This window comes from Ursus maritimus, unplaced genomic scaffold, assembly GCF_017311325.1.
Source record: "Ursus maritimus isolate PB19 unplaced genomic scaffold, ASM1731132v1 scaffold_27, whole genome shotgun sequence".
Taxonomy (NCBI): Eukaryota; Metazoa; Chordata; class Mammalia; order Carnivora; family Ursidae; genus Ursus; species Ursus maritimus.
The window spans coordinates 21,221,465-21,235,469 of NW_024425230.1; the positions used below are offsets into that span (position 1 = coordinate 21,221,465).

The 14,005-nt window shown below is 53.8% G+C and overlaps 1 long non-coding RNA gene across 1 annotated transcript; it reads left to right on the plus strand.

Annotated features, from left to right (window-relative positions):
• The first annotated feature begins 394 nt into the window (after positions 1-394).
• LOC121105501 lies at positions 395-12,481 on the plus strand. The gene is made up of 3 exons (XR_005838018.1): positions 395-569; positions 11,788-11,881; positions 12,372-12,481. It is a non-coding gene; the product is annotated as an uncharacterized LOC121105501 (long non-coding RNA).
• Positions 12,482-14,005: the final 1,524 nt, after the last annotated feature.

Here is a 14,005-nt window from a genome sequence, read left to right on the forward strand (position 1 = left end):
GAACCGCAGGCTCAGAGAGGTTAAGGAGACTGCCCTAGGTAACACAGCCAGTTGGGTGGTAGTAGATCTAAGTAGGAATCCAACCCCCTTCCGCCGGTTCCAGCTAGCGAGCCTGCCCCCTGCGGGGCCCAGGACAGGCGAGGCCGGGCCTTCCAAGGTCGGGGAGGGCACAGCCCCGCAGCCCCCGAGGCCTCCGGGGGCTGGCGAGCTGTCGTGGGGGCAGGTCCCGACTGGGCGAGGCGGGCACAGCGGCGAGGGCGGAGTGGCCGTCCCCGCCCGGGGCGGGTGGCAGCGGCCGGGCCCTGCTGGGCAGCGGGCGAGCCCGAGGGCGCCTCCGGACAGTTCCCATAAACAGGGGCGGGGCGGGGCGGGGCTTGGCCGCAGCCCCGCATTTCCGGGGACGCCGCGCCGGACGGAGGGTGTTCGCGGGGACCCTCTGCGTCCCCCGGGAGTGCGTCGGGTCGGCCAGGCAGGCGGGGCGAGCCTGGGGGCGGTCCGGGAAGAGGAGCCGCGCCGCAGACGTGGCCCTGCCTTGGGCGGTGGTCGCGCGGGGGCCGTGACCCTCGCAGGTAGGCGCCGGGGGCCGGGCGGCCGCGAGCCGAGGCCCCGGGAGGGGGCGGGCGAAGGCGAGACCGCCAAGGCCGCCGCCGCCCCCACTTCCCGCCGGGCCCCTCTCCCGAGAGGGCGCCACCTGCAAGCTCTGACGGGCACCGGTGCCAGCCACTGGGGGAACTTGTTGCCATGGCAGCGCGGGAGGCTGGGCCCTCGTTCCCATGGTCACCCCGAGGCCTCTGCGCCGGGTCCTCTTAGCGGTGTCTTAAACCTGCTCCCTATTCCCTACTCCCTATTTCCTCGTCCCTACTCCCAAATCCGGAATGGGGAGAGAGCAGGAATCCTGGCCCGGGAGGGACATCATTTGGGATTTGGAAAAAGCCTGGGCCCTTCCTCGGAACGGTCGTGCTGTGGCCTGTGGATTAGGCTTTTGTCATGGCTGTTCCTGTCTGAGTGACACGTGGATGTAGGGGTTAGGAAGGAAAGACGTTGGGATCCTGGAAATGAGGCTGATCCAGTGGCCAGTCTGGAGTCGTTCTGGTCTGGCAAAAAGACTCAGAAGCCCTCCACCCCCCCGGGGAGGGTCATCAACCCTCTGCTCACATTTCCGAACCTGATGTGAGAAGGTAATTCGACTTAGGGATCACAGGATTTTTGTAAGAGTCAAATGCCAAGAACAGTGAAGCGCAGAATTAAAAAAAAATTTTTTTTTTCCATTGATGCTGTAGAACTGGAAGAGGTTTAGGAACCTACCTAGTTCCACCTCACTTTTTAAGAGAAACTGGACCCAGAGAAGTTAAATTATCTCCCAAGATGACAGTGGGTTGGGAAGGTCAGCATTTGAGGCCAGCATCCTGACTTGCAGGCTATGGCTGTTGCCTTTGGTGGTTATTTTACTGAAGCTCCGGGAAATCTGGTATAAGTCCCCTTGCAACCCTGGGGCTGAAGCTTTTGGTGATGGTTGCCTAAAGATGGGCCATGGAGGCTGGAGCCTTGGGGAGAGCTGAAAGAGCCCTTCTCCCTCGTGTAGGTCTTGTGCCTTGGGGCTCTTACTCTAATGTATTATCCGACAGGATTGCCTTAAATAAATCCCCAAGAGCTGCGCATTCAGCAGCTCTCCAAAATACTGTTTCTTCTGAAGCCAACAAATCTGTTCGTACTGTATGAGCAAGAAACCCTTTGGCTGCCCTAAAGCCGGGAAGTGAGACTTCCCACATCAGTGAGGTGCCTTTTCCTTTGAAAAGGTTAAGAGGGAGGTGGGAAGAGAGATCCAGGAAGGAACACTTGAATGAATCATTTGGAAATGATTCGAAGCAGAGCAGAAAACTCACGTATTCATTTATTAAACATTTACTGGGGAGGCACTGTTTCCAAGCTCTGTACTGGGGCAGAAGATTAAAAACCTGTGTTAGGCAGGCCTGGTCCCGACACTCTAGAAGCTTGTAAAAGAGATGGCCAGAGAGGGATGTGATGTGTAAGCGANCGGTTCACTAGAGCACAATGCGTGCCTTAATGGAAATGTGAGCACAGTGCAGCCGGAGCCCGGGGAGCCGCACCGGAAATCAGCTGGAAGCAGCCTGAGTCTAGCCTGCACCGCCTGGGAGCACTTCTGGGGCTCCGCCAAGGGGGGCCTGGCCAATACCTTTGTTGGGAGACAAAGGAATGAGTGAGTAAAAGTGTCTAGACAAATGTGGACCAGGAAGGGAATTCTCCAGAAAGGAGAGTTTTAGGGATCTGATAAACTGTAAACTCTATGAAGGCAGCTGCCTGTCCGTTTGTCAGCTTCAACAGCGCTTACAAGGTCACATGTGTACAAGAAAGATGTGTTGAGCAGATGAAAGAAGGAAGGAAGGGAAGAAAAGAGGGAGGGAAAAGGGGGAGAGGAGGAAGGAAGGAAAGGGACAGCAGCTTCTATGATCAAGAGGAAGATGGCTGTAAGTCGAGACAAAACCCTGGTTGAAATTCTAACTCTAGGTGGAGTATCTGTGTGGGTTCTGGAGTCAGATCTGGATTCTGGTGCTGCTCCTGACTTACCCACTTGTGTGACCTTAGGGAGTCCCTGAACCTCTCTGTGCTTCATCTCGGGAGTGGGGATGTAATAATTCCTATCTCGCTCTATTGTGAGAATTACATAAACGATTGAACAGAAAAAGCTCAGCACAGTGCCTGGCTCAATGAGTAGTTAGTATTCAGTAATAGCCTTAAAAACATCAACTTTGCTTTAGGTGAAATAGTTTGCCAAGCAATTCATGTCAAGGTTATAAAACTACTCCAGAATGAGATATAATTTCTTTTTACCTGATAAAAGCTAATCGTGAAAGGCGCCTGTGTCTGCAGATGAGCACCCCTCGAAGAAATGGTTCTTCACCAGTTTTTGTAGGGGGAAGGGAGCAGTGATCTTTTTGAAATCAGATGAAAGCTCTGATCTCTCTCACCAGAGACGACATACCATTCTTAGGGTTCACAGCTCCCTGAAGCCCACCCTTGTGGTCATAGGCTGTCATGAAAGAACTAAGGCAGGATTCATAGAGGAAGAGCCTGGGAAGAGCAAGGTGGGCCTGCTCTCGTTCAGGGGGTTTGTGGGGTCCCTGTGGAAACCACAGCTGGAGGAGCTGGAGCTCTGCCTATGCAGTTGGGTGCCTAGAGCCCCTCCCAGAGCCCCTCCCACCTGGGGCTTCATAGTTACTCTGGCTGGTGCTTCTTCACAGCGCCACGGTGGTGCTGCCAGGACTCCTGGGCCCGGGTGCCTGGTGTGCACGATAATTGTCCAAGCACAGATCTTTGGTGTCACTACACCAGCTCTGTGAGTATTGTCTCTTGATATGACTGCTTTAGGGTGTGGTGGGTGGGTACATCTCGCTCCACCATGGCAAACAGGGCAGTAGACCATCTTTGGAGCTGCAGGAAATCTGTGGACCCTGCCTGTCCATCTCCCACCACCCTGATGGGCGTGCCCGTCTTGGCCCACTCTGTAGGAAGCACTGGAACCAAGAGCAAGGTGATCTCCCTGGGAGAAAGAGTGGCAGCCACTGGGTGACCCGAGGTGAGCAGGAAACTACAGGGGTCAGAGAGCCCCTCATATTTGGGAAGGGAGAACCTTGGGCTTCCAGAAAGGAGGTTAGTTCCCTGGGGTGGAGGAAGGGCCCTGACCTGGGCCTTCTTTCCCTTTTGGGGTCTGGAGCTCAGAGTGGGATTCAAGGAGGAAGAACTTGGTGGCAAATGGGGAAATGAATTCCTGATTTCTTGGCATCTTGGGAAGGGAGGGGCCTCAAGCCTGATAAGCCAAAATGGAAACCAAGCTTTCCTAGATCCTTGGAACATCTACCTGAGTAGATGCACTGGTGTCAGAGGAGAGTCCCTGAGCTGTCACTGTGCCTTTTCTGGGTGGCAGGTGCCAAGCATCAGCCAGGCCAACTACCCAGGCCCTCTAGGCCCCCACAGTGAGCAGGCCTGCAGGCCCAGGCAGACAGCCCCTCCTGAACTGGTGTTGAGGGCAGGGGAGTGACAGTGGTAACTTCGTGTTCTACCCTGTCAGGACTGGGACAGGTTGAGCCCTGCTGGTTGCACCACAGCCCTGTGGGGCAGGGGGATCCCCTCCCAGGGAGTGGCCAGCTCAGGCCCCAACAGGCCCCAGCAGGGCTGGCACCGGAGTGAGTGGCAGGCTGTTTGCCACAGCGGGCGCAGCCGGGGCCCGGGCTGGGCAGGCCGGTTCCTTCTTCCCTGGAGAGTTGCATACTCAGCACTGGGCTTGCAGAAGGCAGCTGAACCCCAGGGGAGAGGCTAGAAGGGGGTCCTGGGGCTGGGCACGTAAGATGGTTAAGAGTTACTGAGGTCTTGGCAACTTTCAGATGGGGGAGGCAAGCTGCGTCCTTAGGAAGCCTGGCTCTGCTCGCAGAGCGCTCACCGCGGGCTTCTCCTCCAGTCCCCGCGGGTCAGGGACTCTCATCAGTTCTGCTCAGCCCCGGCAGGGACTGCTGGTGTTCCCATCTCACAGATGAGGAAGCTGAGGTTCAGGGACATCGTGCGGCTGGCTGACAGCCCACAAAGTAACAGATGGTGCGGAGATTCTTCTTTGGTTGGGAGAACTGGTGTGCCTCGCCGCTGGATCCTACCACCTACCAGAGCCAGAAACCCAGGGACCAGTGGAGGGGTCAGAACCCAGAAGAGGCCATTTCCACGTATTGCCAGACTGGTTTTAAAAAGCTGCTTATGGGGCCTGAAGGCAGTGTTGGTGTTGGCCCAGTGAATGCCCTCCGCTGTGGAGGGCTCTGCGCTTGAGGAGGCTCCGAGCCCCCAGGAGGCTCCCAGCCCCCAGAATCTGGAAGTCATTGGCTGATTTAAAAGCGTACACAGGGTGTGCCGGCTGGTGTCGCTTCCTCATCAAAATGTATTGATGCCGCAGCCGAGCCCCTGCCCAGCCCCTGGGGAGGAGACATCAGCAGCATGCCCAGCCAGGGGGTGGGGGGAGCTGCAGCTGCAGGTTGGCATCAGAGGACGGCCCAGGGCTATGAGGGGATGGTGGCGGGAGGCCAAGGCCCGGGGAGCTGGGCCGCAGCCAGTGCGTGTCTGTGAGGCCTGGCCAGGCAGCCTGCCAGCAGAGCCCGGGATGGGGAGGAGCGCGGTGCCACTCCAGAGGGGGTGGATGGGACCTCTGGGTTCAGGCTCCACTGGGCTTGGCAGGAGGCTCCTCCCCCATGGCCAACAAACAAAGCAGTGACTCCCAGAGTAGAATTGTGGGAGCTGGAAAGCAAGGTTGCCCTGGGTGGGAATGAGAGCAGGCAGGCCTGGCCAGGGGCCGCCTGGCAGGAGCCGTCCATGCCCAAGGACAAGGCCAGCCTGCACCTGGGCCGGGCCTGTACCTATAGATGATTAGTGAATATTGATTGCTTGGGAAGCTGGCTGTGTCCTGACCATTCCACTGACAGCACCTACCTTGTGCCTGTGTCCACTGATGTTTTCCTTTGTGCTAAGCAGGTTAGATAGGCAATGGGCACATGAGTTTGTTTGCTTTATATTTTTACCCCTGCTGCCCTTTATTTTCTTCTCCCCTTGTAGCCTCTTATTTCTCTTCATTCTGTCCCTTTTCTGTAGCTCTTCTCATTTTTTTTTAAAGGTTTTATTTATTTGGGGTGCCTGAGTGGCTCAGATGGTTAAGCGTCTGCTTTCGGCTCAGGTCACGGTCTCTGGGTTCTGGGATCAAGCCCTGTGTCAGGCCCCTGGCTCAGCGGCAAGTCTGCTTCTCCCACTCCCTTTGCCCCTCCCCCTGCTCATTTTCTCTCTCTCTCTTTCTGTCTCAAGTGAAGAAATAAAATCTTTTTTTTTAAAGATTTTATTTATTTATTTGACAGAAGGAGAGAGAGAGAGAACACAAGCACGGGGAGCTGGAGAGGAAGAAGCAGGCTCCCCGCTGAGCAGGGAGCCTGATGCAGGGCTCAGTCCCAGGATGCTGGGGTCATGACCTGAGCCGAAGGCAGATGCTTAACGACTAAGCCACTCAGGAACCCCTAAATAAAATCTTAAAAAAAAAAAAAAATGAAGATTTTATTTATTTGGAGAGAGTGTGAGTTGGGGGAGGGGCAGAGGTAGAGAGAGAGAGAATCCCAAGCAGACTCCATGCGGAGCCCGACACAGGGCTTGATCCCAGGACCCTGAGATCATGACCTGAGCCAAAATCAAGAGTCAGACACAATGACTGAGCCACCCAGGCGCCCCTATAGCTCTTCTCATTTTGTTCTTCTCCCACCAGATCCTATAGATGAGTTGGTGTTTTTTTTTAACCTTTTGGCTTCTTTGTTTTTTGGTGTTGGTTTTTCCCCCCTCATGATAATAGGTATGAAATATGAATTTACATACAGGAAAATGCACAAATCTTAAGCGTACAGCTCAAAACATGTTAACATTTGTATATACTTGTGAAACCAACACCCAGATCAACATAGAGAATATTCTGGTCATCCCTAAAGTTTCCTTCTCTGCCTACTAGGCATGTGCCCCCAGTCCGAACATCTCTCACCGTGGAGAAGTTCGTTTGGCCCCTTTGTATGTATTCTCGTGCACAGTTTACCTCTCATTTGTGTGTTTTTGTCTTTCTTATATGTGTGTGTTTGTCTGTGTGCCAGAGAGAGGAAGAGAAAGGGAGAGACTGAGAGAAGGGACCCCGGGGAGGGTGGGAGGATGGGAAGGACAAGGGCGCCGTGCGAGTGCGGATGGGAAAAGAGAGGGCCAGGCTTGACAACTTCATCTTGCTGGCTGGGGGCACAGAAGCATTGCTTTTCTCTTCGTCTCTTTTTATGCTGTCTTTCCAAGCTGCCCCTGAGCTCTTTATAAACCCCAAAGTTCTGGCCGAGAAAAACTTGCCTACATCCAAGAGTGGCAAAGGGGAGCAGGAGACACAGCGTTGGCTTGGGAACCACTCTCTAGCCCACAGGAAGTCAGCTCAAATGAGGTTTCTCTCAGTCAGTCATCCTGTTTTTTTCCAGTCTGGGGAGAACAAATTAGCACGCAAACGGAAGAGAGGAGCCTGCAAGGGCCGAGGTGGCCATACTGGGGGCATGGATTGGAGGGTACTCCTCCGGGCCAACAGTTGGGTGCCTCATTTTGTCAGCCCTGCTAGAGAGCCATGCTAGGACTAGTCACTGTGCTCAAGAGGCTCGCGACCCAGTTGGCATACGACATACTTAAAGCATTTGAGCAGCCACGAACAGGGTATAATTAACCACCAAGCGAGGCCGCATCAGCCCCTGCCTCCCCTCCTCAGGGATGAGCAGAGCAGCCAGACAGCCCCTGTGTTGCCAAGACACTAGGCACACCAGCCTTGCTGCCGTTTGGGGAGCGAGCTGATGCACAGATGCAGGCCCTCAGTAGCTCCTCACGGAGCACGTGCCGCTCACCAGGCCCTGTTGCGGGTAAGAGCGGTACGCAGAAGCCGAAAGGAAATGCGGTAGCTAGTACCTGGATTTCAACAAGACTTCTTGCAATGGTTTCATACTATTCTCATGGATAACATGGAGAAACGTGGCCTGGGGAGTGCAGCGGGAGGACACAAAGCTGGTTGTCAGCCTACAAAGGATATTGAACAGGGGAGCCTGAGTGGCTCAGTCAGATCAGTTTCCACCCTGATAGAGGTCTCTAGTGGCCCTGGGCGCTGCTTTTGGCCCCCATCTTACTCAATTTCCCCCCCAAAACTTACAAAACACTGATAGAAAACACCTGGAACTTTCCTAGATTAACTGATTGTTAAAACTTTGTGACAGTCACACTCACTCTAACACACACACACACACACACACACAGCCTTATTTTTGCTGAATCATTTGAAAGTAGGTTGCAGACGTGACACTTCACCTCTACAGACTCCAGCAGGCATCTCTGAAGGGTGATAACATTCCCCTAAAACCACAGTGCCATTATCATACCAAAGAAAATGAGAATAGTGCCCTAATATCTAAGACACAGCGCATCGTAACATTTTCCCCAATTCTGAATGGCTTTCTTTTTTTTTCTTTCAAGATGCCATCAGTGTTCACATATTTCATCTGATTATCGTGTCTCTTTAGTTTGTTGACCTAAAATAGTCCCCTTGTCTTTTTTATCTTTCCCTGGATTGAGCTTTCTGAAGAGTCCAAGCTAGTTGTCTTTGTAGAATGCTGGATGGATCTGATTTTGTCCTTATCATTAGATCTGGTTGAACACTTTGCCAGAAGTGCTCCGAGGACCGATGATGTGTATTTCTTATTGCATCATACCAGGAGGTAAATGCATCAGGCAGTCGCATTACTGGTGATGCTACTTTATTTATTTATTTTTTAAGATTTTATTTGTTTATTTGAGGGAGAGAGAGCATGGACAGAGGGAGGGGCAGAGGGAGAGGGAGCAGGAGACTCCCTACTGAGCAGGGAGCCCCATGTAGGGCTCCATCCCAGGACCCTGGGATCATGACCTGAGCCGAAGGCAGGCACTTAACTGACTGAGCCACCCGGGTGCCCCTTGTGTTGCTACTTTAGACCACTTGGTTAAGATGGTGGCTGCCAGAGCTCTCCCCCAGAGATACATTTTCCTTTTGGTAATTAGTAAGTCACTTGTAGGACAGACTTTCAGATCTCGTTCGTATACAATTTCCCAAAAATCTTCTACCCAGTGGCTTAGCATCCACTGATTTACCCTTGCTTGAACCCAGACTTTCTGAAGTCTACTCTTTCTTCTACATTATTAGTCAACATTCTTCTATAAAGAAAAGCTTCCTTTCTACCTCTTTTCTTTCTTTTTTTTTTCCCCAAAATTTTATTTATTTATTTGACGGAGAGAGAGAGCACAAGCAGGGGGAGCAGCAGGCAGAGGGAGAGGGAGAAGCAAGCTCCCCACTGAGCAGGGAGCCTGACACAGGACTTGATCCCAGGACCCTGGGATCATGACTTGAGCTGAAGGCAGACACCTAACGACTGAGCCACCCAGGCGCCTCTCTACCTCTTTTCTTTCTGTGTGTTTTCCTGAGTTCCACTGCAGACTAATGGATTGTTGTGTTTTGATGCATTAAAACCCATTACTTCAGTATGCTTTTTGATTCTCAAATTATCTCAAGTTAGTCATCAGGCTGGGCCTATGTCCTTTTGACATGACCCCATTAGTCTTTAATCACGTCCTTGCTTTCTGGCCCAACAAAATGTCTCAGGCTCGCCTTCCCCAAGGAGACCTGGTGCCTTTTATTGAGAATGGGTACTATGTCTGTTCCCTAGTATTTTTCTTTTTTTTAAGATTTAATTTTAAGTAGTCTCTACACCCAACGTGGGGATTGAACTTACAAACCCAAGATCAAGAGCCTAATGCTCTACTGACTTAGACAGCCAGGCACCCGAACACCCAGTATTTTTTATCAATGACTCGAATAAAGGCTAAGAAATGATTACCAAATTTACTGATGATTCAAAACTGGGAAGGGAAGTAAAATTCGATGATAATTGAATGAACACTCAAAATGACCTCAATAGGATGAAATCTGGACCAGAATTAGTAGATTTAAGAGAGATCAATATGCAGTCTTGTGCTTAGGTTGAAAATGTTAATTGCATAATTTGAGGTTTTGGGGGAACTCTTTACTAGATCAAAGATGATATAGGAAAGTAGTTCTGGTTGTTAGCTGACATGAGCCAGCAAGCAGTATTCCATGACTCTTGGGTTTCATTCATTCATTCATTCATTCATTCATTCATTCATTCGTGTAGCCAATACATACTGAGGGTCTGCCATACATCAGGCACTGTTCTAGAGGCTTGGGCCATGTTAGTTAACCAGACGAATAAGCAAAAATCCCTGCCCTCCTCAGTCAACATTCTTGATGCTGGGGAGTGGGAGTAGGTGGGGATTCCAGGCAATAATGAAAAACCACAAGAAAGGTGATGAGTGCTTTGAAAAAAATTTCTCCAGGTAAGGGGAATATGGGTGGAAGTTCATATTCTTCAAGGAGGCATTCTTTGAGCAAAGATCTGAAGGAAGCAAGGGACTCAATCATGGTAGCTATCTGGGGTACAAGTGCCCCAGGCAGAGGGAGTAGCCAGGACAAAGGTCCTAAGAGGAGCAGTTGGGGTATGCCTGAAGTAGAGTGAGTAGGGGGAGAGCAGTGGAGGATACAGAGGGGGTGAGGATGACCCAGGGCTTGTACACCACTGTGAGTCTCTGGCTTTTATTCTGAGTGAGACACGGAATCCTTGGAGGGTTTTGAGCAAAGAGGTGCCATGACCTTACTGGTTTTGAAAGACTCTGGTTGCTGAGTTGAGAATAGGTTGCAGGGGAGCCGAGGTGGAGGCAGAGGCAGCAGTTAGGAGGAATGTGCAGTGACCAGGAGAAAGAGGGTGCTGATAGTGACCCCCCCCTCCTTTATTGGGAGGTGGTGAGTGGTCGGATGATGGACTTGCTAGTGGGTCATATGTGAGGAAATGAGAGGAAAGAAAGTTAAGGTTTTTAGCCTGAGCAGCTTGGAGATGGACTTGCCTTTACATGAGATGGAGAAAGCTCACACAGGAGGAACCCATTTTGGGGAGGGAGAGGGGAGAGATTGGGAGCTTAGTGTAGGACATGTTGGATATGAGGTGCCTGTCTATGAGACAGCTCCGTGGAAAGGTTGAGGCCATCTGGAGTTCCGGACAGAGGTCCTGGCTGCAGATAGAAGCTTGAGTATAATTGGCTAAAGACAGATTGACACCATTAATAGAGGTAAAGTGTCCAAGGCCTGCAATGCTAGAACCTCGGCTGTTTGGTGCTGCCCGCATCCTGTGTGGGATTCTGTGTCCAGGGCTGGGAGCCCCTTTATAAAAGGGGTGCTGCTGGCCTGGACCATGTCCACAGATGGCTGTTGGGATGGTGGAGGTTCAGAAATCACAGAGCATGAGGAAGCCTGACTAGGAGAGGAGACCTGGGGCTGTGTGGGTGCTGTGCCCATCTCCTGACAGCCACCCTGTGGGGGAGGATGTGGCTGGCCCTGGGGGTGGGGCTAGTTTTGGCTGGGGGTGAAGAGGAACTTTCCAGCCAATTTCTGGAGAAACCATCACCACTTCCATGTAAAAGACTAGCCTGGCGGGGGTTTTCAAACTACCTGTGACTTGAAGTACAGGTAGAATTACATTTTACTGTGATCCTGGGCACCTTTAGGAAAAGTTGAAACACGTTTCCCAACACTTTCTGATCTTCTGTGATCATTGCACTTCGATATTCGCTATTCTGCTTTTTTTCCTTAAGATTTTATTTATTTATTTGAGAGAAAGCGTGAACACAAGCAGGGGGAGTGGCAGAGGGAGAGGGAGAAGCAGGCTCTGCCGGGAGCCGGGAGCCCCACCCGCTGCGCAGTCCCAGGACCCGGCTGCTCAGTCCCAGGACCCGGGGTCATGACCTCAGCGGAAGGCAGACGCTTATCCGACTGAGCTACCCAAGCTATTACGCTTTTTTAATGCTGATAGGGACCCACTAGGGGGGTCCAGTCTGCAGTTTGACAGCCCCCCCATCCCCCCCACCCGTCTCCGCAGAACTAAGCCCCATCCCTGAGGATGTTAGGAGCCAGGAGGATTGGTGGTGGGTGGACCTTGCCTCTTCTAAGTGGGTGCCTGCGGGATTCCACTCCAGCCTGAGGGAATACCTTCCCCGGCCAGGCAACGTGCAGGCTGTGGAGGTCAGAAGTCCTTGACAGTACACTCCATGTAGTTATCCCACTTAAGCTGATCTTGCTCCGCTCCTCCCCCCGCCCCCCAGGGTTCGGCTTCTTGTGGACAGAATTCTAGACGTCGATGACCCAGCCGGGTACCTAGATCAAGCTGTGAGCCCGTGGTGAACGCCAAGACCTAAGGTGGGTCGACCCGCGCCGAAGTGGGACTCAGAAGCAACTAGCCTCGTCGCCAGCACGGGCTCGGCCGATTCATTTGGTCACGGGCAACTGGGCGCCAGGAGCTCCTGCGCGGGGGTGAATGGAGACCAAGGCCCGACTGTCGGGAGGCGCCCAGGGAGAGAGACCCACACGTTTTCCCAACCGCACGCGCTCAGGGGGTCGCAGAGGAGCCGGAAGGGGTCGCGGAGGCGGTAGGACGGCCTGAGAGGCGGGGGGGAGAAGAACGACGGGTCCGTTCTCCGCGCCCCCGTGCTCCCGCGGCCTCGGCGGCCTCGGCGGCGACGGTCGCCGGACTTGGCGCCCTCCAGGCGCGCACCGAGCTGCCACAACACGCGGCCACCCCTCGGGCCTCCAGCGCTGCGAGCGAGGAGGGGGCGGGGCGGGAGCGGAGCGGGAGAGGCGGGGCTAGCCGTGCGACTTCCTTCACGTAACCGCAGCCCCCCCGCCCCAGGTCTGGCGGGCGGGGCTGCAGCCCGCGAGTCAAGTTGAGCCACCTGAGCCGGAGCCCGGAGGACGCCGTCGCTCCCGCTGTCGGGAGCTCAGCTATGGGCCGGGAGCCGATCGTCCACTCGCGCGGGCGGCTGCCGCCCCGGCCGCCGCCGCTGCTTCTGCTGCTCCTGCTCCTGCTGCCGCCGCCGCCGACTCAGGCGCTCGCCCCTCGGATCAGCCTGCCTCTGGGTGAGCGTGGGGCGACACGCGGGGCGCGGGCTGGGGTCGGGGGAGGGGAGGCGGTCGGGAGGTGCTCGCGGGAGGCTGCCGTGACAAAAGAGGGAGGGAAGAAGGGACCTGTCGGAGGCTTGTCCATTAGGACCCCTCCTCCTTTCAGAGCGCTGCGGGGAGGGAGAGAGAGGAGAGGGCAGCTGTGGGGCCGCGCGGGCCCCTTTCTTCCTTTCCTTTAGTAGGCGGGGAGGGGGTCTCTCGCCCGCTCTGTCGTCCAAGCTCGCCGCTCGGTAGGGCGTCCTTTTCGGCGGTGGCACCCGCCACCCCCACCCCCGGGGCTGGCTACCCGCTGGTCCGCCTGCCCATCTGCTTGTCTTTGATGCTGACCAGAGCCAGCCGCGGTGCCGCCCCCGAGGGCGTCCCGGGGTGGAGGGGGCAGTGCTTGCCGTCCTGTAAACACTGGGGTTCTGGTATTACAGCAAGTCGCAGCAGGACTCCCGAGCCACCGCGGGACAGAGTCCCATCTTCCCTTCCAGCCCTTCACCCTGGCCTATCCCTGAACATGGTGGGATCCCTCCGGGGCCCAGGAGCGATCATGCCAGGGATGGGGGCAACTCTGAGACTCCTAGGCCCTGGGAGAGACTCCTCTTGGGAGTACCTTTCTGATTGGTGAGGTCCCTCACCTGTTGCTCATGCCTGCTTCTGTGGCCCCTGGCTCTCCCCTCTCTCTGCTCCTTTAACATCTTGTTGCTTCTCCAGCTCCTCTTTGAAATCAGAGGGACTTGGATTCTAAGCCCATTTCTACTACTGGGCAATTAATCCCCTTCTCCCTGTGCCCTGGTTTGCCCATCTGCAAAATGGGCACAGTCGTAGGTACCTTGCAAGGCTGTCTTGGAGATTTCATGAAACTAGGTGAGTTCTGTTTGTGGGTACAAGCTTTATAGGGGGTCAGTAGATGTTTCTCCAAGCCCTTTAACTTGTTAGTTGTTACACCGGGAGGAATAGAATAAAAAATGGATAAATTAGAGGTTGCATATTGAAAGTATACCAGATTTCCTTCTCTCTACTGCATCCCCACCCCTGAAAGCATTCTGTGTACAAAAGGGAAGAGTAGCAGAATCAGCACTTAGATTAACTTAGGGTCCTTGTGGCCCTGACTAACCCTATCTGAAACATTGCAAGACGGTGTCTAGAATATAGCCTGGGTTCAAATCCTGCTTCCACCACTTAGTAACCATGTGACCTTGAGCAAGCTACTTAACTCTTCCTGGGCCTTGATTTCCTCATCTTTAAAATGGGATAATAATAGCACGTACCTCAAGGTTGTGAGGATTAAATCAGTTTATGTTTGAAAAGTCCTTAGGCCTGGGCTTGGTACATGGAAACCGCTCTGTGTTAGCTGGCGTTATTGTTACGTGTTAAGCG